The following is a 6,961-nucleotide window of genomic DNA, read 5'->3' as shown; positions in this document are numbered from 1 at the left end:
TACTAGTGCACTCGTCTTACTCAGCAAGCCCTCAAGCGAAGAGTGTGTCCTGCCCAAACGTAACATGTTCTATATACATAAATACTTCTAATATCATAATACACCATTCTTTCTGTCATTATACATTCATACACATTCATTCATGTTCATAACTTAACTTTGCATTTCGTTTCACTTTAAGTGACTTTTTCTCATTTACATCATTTACTTTTATCATTTCATTTCATTGCCTTTTCATCGTCATTTCATTGCATAACATTTCATTTAATTACTTCGTACTACAACTGGTCTTTAGCCATCATCAGTTAGTTTACGTAGAAACGTGCTAGATCTGTTAACACAACTCCTTTTAGCTGTCATCAGTTAGTTTACACAGAAGTGTGCTAGATCTACTAACATGGCTCTCTTTCAGCTGTCTTACATTTACATAGTTGCATTTAACATACATAGGCAACATTGTCCATATCATATTTTATTCTCATTGTTTTACTTATTTAGCTTGCATCTCATACATTTAACATATAATTTGCACAGATTCTCATGCCACACAATTTAGCAATAAAATTCATACACTGCTTGTAAAATAAGCCAACCAACATTTAGTATTTATATACTGAAAATACCTTTCATTTCTTATTTAATTATCCTGAAAATATTTTTCCACTTTCATCAGTTCATTTTCGCATATATATATATATATATATATATATATATATATATCTAATAAACAACCCTAAATTCGAAAAAAATATAATTTAAATAATTGGCATTTTACCCATACCGAAACAATTTATTTTTTCATTAAATTCGTAAAAATTATGCTTTAATATATATTTTCCCCCTTACCTGATTTCTTGAACTACGCCAATAGGGATTCCAAAAAATACCTGCGGTGCTCACCCAGACCCTGAAATTAAATTTCTAGTTCCAATAAATTATTCTTGAATAAAATATTATTTAAGTATTTCCTAGGGTCATAATTCCTAAATAAATAAATAAATATACCCTTAAATTTAGCCAAATTGCCAAATTTCTCAAATTCCACTCTCGCTTTAGAGTAGGGCCTAGAAAACCCCAATTGAAAAATTACCTACGTCAAAATGACGACAACGACGATTAAGATGCCGTGGTGGTGCCTGATCGTCGATTCAACAGCAGATTTTACCAGAAATTGAGAAATTGGGGAAAACTTACCTTTCCCCAAAGTAGTGCCTAAGTCGTTCCTATGAAAAATTCGTTTCAGTAGAAATGTCGGTGACGGAGCTAGGAACCCAACGGTACCTTCCATTTCCCGATCGGCGCTTGTTAAGCTGATAAAATTGAGGAGAAAAAGAGAAGTGAAAATGGAGACGGCGGCTCGCAGAGAAAAGCTGGAGAAATGCAAAGAGAAATTGAGAGAGAGAGATGACTGCTTTCATCTTCTTTCCTTTTTTTTTTTTTTTTTTAAACCTTACTTAACTTAACTTTTATATATATATATATATATATATATATATATATATATTACTTTTACTTTTACTTTATATATATATAACTTATACTTTAACTTTTATATATATATATATATGTGTGTGTGTGTGTGTGTGTGTTAAGCTTACATATATATCTTTATTCCATTTTTTTTACTATTTATTTATTTATTTAATAACATTTAATTAATTCATTAATTAATTAATAATTGTTATTATTTTTTCACACTATTTATTTTTATTTGTTTATTTAATACATTAATTTAATAGTGTTTAACCAATTAATTAATTACTTTTATTTTTATTTTATTTTTTAATTTAATTTTTTTTCTCGGGTTATTACATGCTTTCTCTGTATTAAATTTTATGTCATGAAACCTCTTAAGGGTGTTGCATTACATAACTGGTCCATTGATCTTACATGAAATACATACGAACTAGTTAGATTGTTTTTATGCTCAAACCTTGTATTTGGTATCATATGTCATGTGCTTTTAACTCAAATCTTTCACGGATCTTATGATATGATTTAAATTACTATGGTTTGTGGATAATTCTGGTATAATTATGTTTGTTATGTCATTTGAACTTTTTAAATGACCAGTTATACAATTTGTGTGCTTAATTGTCATATTTCATACTTTGTCATTCATTGTGCATTGTATAATTATATCATCTTCTTGGGTACTAAAAGCAATAATTCATAACCATACTGAACTGTTTGAGTTAAGTAGTTGTGGATAAATTATTAATGTTAAAACTTAATCAAGTTATTTCTATACAGGTATTTTTGGGAAATGCTTTATTTTCAAACGGCAAGCTACCGAATTTTCTTAAAATTTTCCCCAACCATATCTTGTATATGAATACTTCAATATTTATCTGGACACTTTTTGCCGTTGCCAAAAAGGGGAGAAGTAGGCAAGTATTTGTCATCATTAAAAAGGGGGAGATTGTTGACCTTATAGGTTATACCCTGTTTTGATTATAACAAATAATCTGGCATTTAACGTTTGCCAAGTTTGTGTGTAGGATCATATTAGGAAGATCATTTGATGGCATATGACAACTTGAGGAAAATGAAGACCCAGAATGTTTTTTAATTGTTGTAATCCATATTTCATTTCATTGGGTTTGTAATAACAATCATCTAAACTCTGTAATAATCTGCATATCATACATGTAAGACTATAAGTTCAAGACCTTAGAAGAGACCTTAGGGAAGTTCGGTCGACTAACGTTGAATTTTTTCATTAGGGTAAAAAGACCTTAGAAAAAACCCTAAGTCCTAACACTTAGTGCACATAGTCCCCAACATCACATAATTTATTAGGGGAATTAATTGGAGTGAAAATGGACTAATAGACAAAATCTGTGAGAGGTTGGGCGACCGAACCATTTGTGTTCAAAACACATTAGGCGCCAAAACCGCGGATAAGTCAACATATTGACTTGGATTTGGGCGGCCGAACATATTTGACCGCACCGTCCACGGGTGACCGAATCCCTGACCTGACACTTTTTCACCAACCCGAGCACCCGAACATTACGTTCATTTTAGCCTCGAGTGACTGAACTTAGACCTGGGCACCCGAATCGTGGATAGAAAGTTTCTGTCTTTTATTTAGCCAACTGAACTTGAACTTGGGCACCCAAACCATTTAAAATGGCTTTTTGAGTTGTGTCTTTTCGGGCGACCAAACTAAGGTTCAGCCACTCGAATCTCTCGGGTTAAATTAATTTTTATTAGGGTTAAAATTAAGTAAACAAGGTTAATTTTCTTAATGGTTTTTAGAACAAATTTAATAATACCCTATATGTCCCCAACGATCATAATATACCCACTCTCTATATATAGGGGCTCATTTGCTTAGATTAGTGGTGATTAGCAAATAAGATGAGCCAAAAACTCTCTCAAATTTTCTAAACCCTATTTGTTCATTCCAACCCCATAACACTCAAATACTTTCATTTTTTTAAGAAATCTTACTTTGTGAGTGTTCATTTATTGTTTTGTTATTACTAGATATTCTTAGCATATTCATTGTTGTTTGATTTTCAAAGTGAGAGTAAAAATTAGATTTTCCCTTGATTTCATTTAATGAATCTGGGTGTGGAAAAAATCTTATAGTTAAGTGAGTCTTTACATTGTTATTGTAAGACTCATTGAGCTTATAATTTTTGTGTGCAAAATATATTACAAAGATTGATTTCAAACAACTCTAGTGCTTGATACAATTTGAGAAAATAACTTTTGAGTTCGTTTAAATATTATTTCTAACATCTTTGAAACACTAATATGATATTGAGATTTGATATACTTTACTTTCAAAGATTAGTTTGTTAGAACACTCTACGCATATTTAAGATTATACATCTTATTGAGTGTTGATTACATACGTAGAGCATCGACCTTATAGTTCATACATTCTTGAGATGCATTGATTGGTGATTGTGCTGAATTAGTACATATTTGCTTAGTGTAAGAAGCATTTCCATGTACGTAATTTTTATATTCTTTGTAATCTAGTCGTGGGCCTGAAGAGGGAGACTAGCCCTGTGGAATAGTCCCGGACTGGCTTAGACCCGATTACGAAAGTTAGATGTGTCATCCTGGTAAGACGTGTTGGTTGAAGTCAACCTCATTATTTGACCTGGTTGTAACAGGTGCCACTCCACCCGTTAAGTGAGCAGTAGTGGAATCCTTGTGTTGGTGTAGCCAAGGTGGGGACGTATGCAGTATTGGCTGAACCCCGATAACATATTGTGTGTCTGTTTATCTTTCCGCACTTTATATTTACCGCACGTGTATGTTATTGTGAATGTGGCGCATGATTTAATTTCCGCATATCATTATTTGTGCAATTGGTGTATGATTAGAAAGACCCTAAGTTGTGTTATACAACTATCTCATTTAACCTAGGAGATAAATTTAAAAATTTCAATTCACCCCCCTCTTGGGAATACACCAAAGTTAACACCTTTAAGTGCTGTAAAATACACAGAGATGGTCATGGAGCCTTGGGTAAGAGTAGCAATGTCACGCTTCAATTTGAAAATTCTAGGATTGTTCCTTTGAGAGAAACGATTCTCAAGATCCAGCCATACATCACAGGGACATTCATAATAGATCAAACTGTAAACAATGGATGGATCAATGGAGTTGAGGATCCATGATAAGATCATATCACTGCAACGTTCCCACAATTGAGTTTCTATTGGGGAGGATGTTGGATTGGGAAGGGTACCATTAACAAAATCAAATTTATGTTTGGCATTCAAGGCCATTTTCATAGCTCTTTTCTAGGTAAGATAATTGTCACCATTGTGAAGAGTGGATATGAGGATGGCACTTGGGTGATCAGCAGAATGGAGAAAATATGGAGAAAACGCATCCAGGGATGGTGGATTAGAGGAGGAAACCTCCGCCGATGTGATGTTGGACATAACGTCAGATTAGTTCAGATGAACCAAACTGTTGTATCGGGTCAGATCCGATCTCTATGAGGGACGGTTGCTGCTGCTCTCACTGGAGAAGACGACTAGGGACGATGAGTACTGTGAGGACGACAGTCAGAAGGAGAGAGAGAGATGATCAACCGGGATTGAGAACTGAAACCAAACCAAAACGCGAATGCCGGAGATACACCAGCCGAAGGCTACTGCTAGAGAAGATAGGAAAACCGAACAGAGCTACCGGGAAAAAAAAAAAAACAAAGAGCCAAGAGAATAACGTCGGAACGGAGAAGAACTAGAGAAGTCGGAGACGATGAGAGAAAGGCTGAGACTGATGATTGGAAGAGAGAGGAGAGATGACGCCAGAAAACTGAGCACGAACTGCAGGGGATACCGGAGGTGATCATAGTGTCAGTGTGTTCGCTGATTCGGTGAAGACGATGACGACGATGTCGTCAGAATCGGTGGACAAACGGAGGGAGGATGGGACCAGAGGGATGTTTGCTGCCAAACGGAAGCCTGTTGCATGTGCAATAGCGTATTCTTGTTGCGTGTGTTCAGAAACAGTAGGCGACAACAAGAAAAGTTAGGAAAAGAAATTAGGTTTTGTGTGTGTTCAGAAACAATGGGCGGCAGTCAAGAAAGGTTAGGGAAAAAAATTAAGTTTTGAACTAGGCTCTAATACAATGTTAAAATTTGAATAAAAATATTTTTCTATATTCATTATTCAACAATATAAGGGTGTATTTATATACATGAGTCAAGGAAAAAGATCCTAAATTACTCCTAAATATCTACTCTATAATAATTACACAATAAATGAAAAATGGAAAGTGTAGACATTTCTCTAATCCCGAGTGAAGGCTCTTTGTGAGTGTGGTAGGGATTTGTTCCCGAATTATAAGGCTTCTCTGTCGGTGAAGGAGTTTCTCAGTGGATTGTAGAATCCTTGGGTTGGTCCCAAGGCGTGGACGTAGGTTTGGTGCCGAACCACGTAAAAATAGTGGTGTTAATTTTCTTTACCTTTCTCTTTATTTTATTTGTCTTGTGCATGATTTACATTTACTTATATTGTGATATAATTTTTTGTATCTTGTCAAGAGTTTTTATTTTGTAGAGAAATAAGCATTCCGCGAAAAGTGTCTATTTACCCCCTTCTGAACTATATACTCCTGGGGCTGGGACGTCTAACATAAACGTTATTGGTGTTGCTACGGGTTGAGATTTGAATATCATAAGATTCAAGAATTTTGGAAGTACAAGAAAGTCAAACTAGCCTTGCTTAAATTGTTTTTAAGTTGTGTTTTGTCTTTGTTCTAATAGACAAACTTGTACTTTCTATATATTAATGAAGTTTACTTCTTACCCCCCCAAAAAAAAAAATAAAAATAAAAAAAAAATCAAGATTTGAGAAAAAAAAAACCTTCTATGAAAATTCAAAATTTTTATGAAATTTTAATGAGACTTGACAAAAAAAATTCATTCTTTTTTTCTAAAATTTCGAATTGCACTAAGTAAACTTTTCTATACTCCTAGGCAACTTACTCTAATGTCCGAATGGTGGTTTGCATCCAATAGAAAGTTTTTCCACATCATACGATAGCATATTTAGTTATTAGATTTCTACCCTTAAGTTTTAGTTTCTTTACATGCATAATGAATTAAAAATATATATATATATCTTGATAATAATAATAATAATATATCTTGGCAAATTAAGTTCACATTATTTTGAAAAAAAATAACTATAAATACTAAGAGTGTGGAGAAACGTGACTTTCAATATGATTGGGTATGGTTGTTCCTATAAGAGCCTTGTATATAATTGTACTAGAGACTTATATAGGTGTATTTTGAGAGGAGTTTTGAAAAATAAGATATTTAAGTGTAGAAAAATAATAAGGATTAGTTTCATTGTGGGAACTTAATTCGTAAAGAGGAGGGCTTAACTTAATCTCTACTGTCAACAATTTTGAACAATGAAAAGAAATTAAGATTGTAAGTCAATTGTACTATGATTGAAACATTATTGCATC

Source organism: Malania oleifera, chromosome 7 (genome assembly GCF_029873635.1).
Source record: "Malania oleifera isolate guangnan ecotype guangnan chromosome 7, ASM2987363v1, whole genome shotgun sequence".
NCBI classification, from domain to species: domain Eukaryota; kingdom Viridiplantae; phylum Streptophyta; class Magnoliopsida; order Santalales; family Ximeniaceae; genus Malania; species Malania oleifera.
This window is presented reverse-complemented; position numbering follows the sequence as displayed.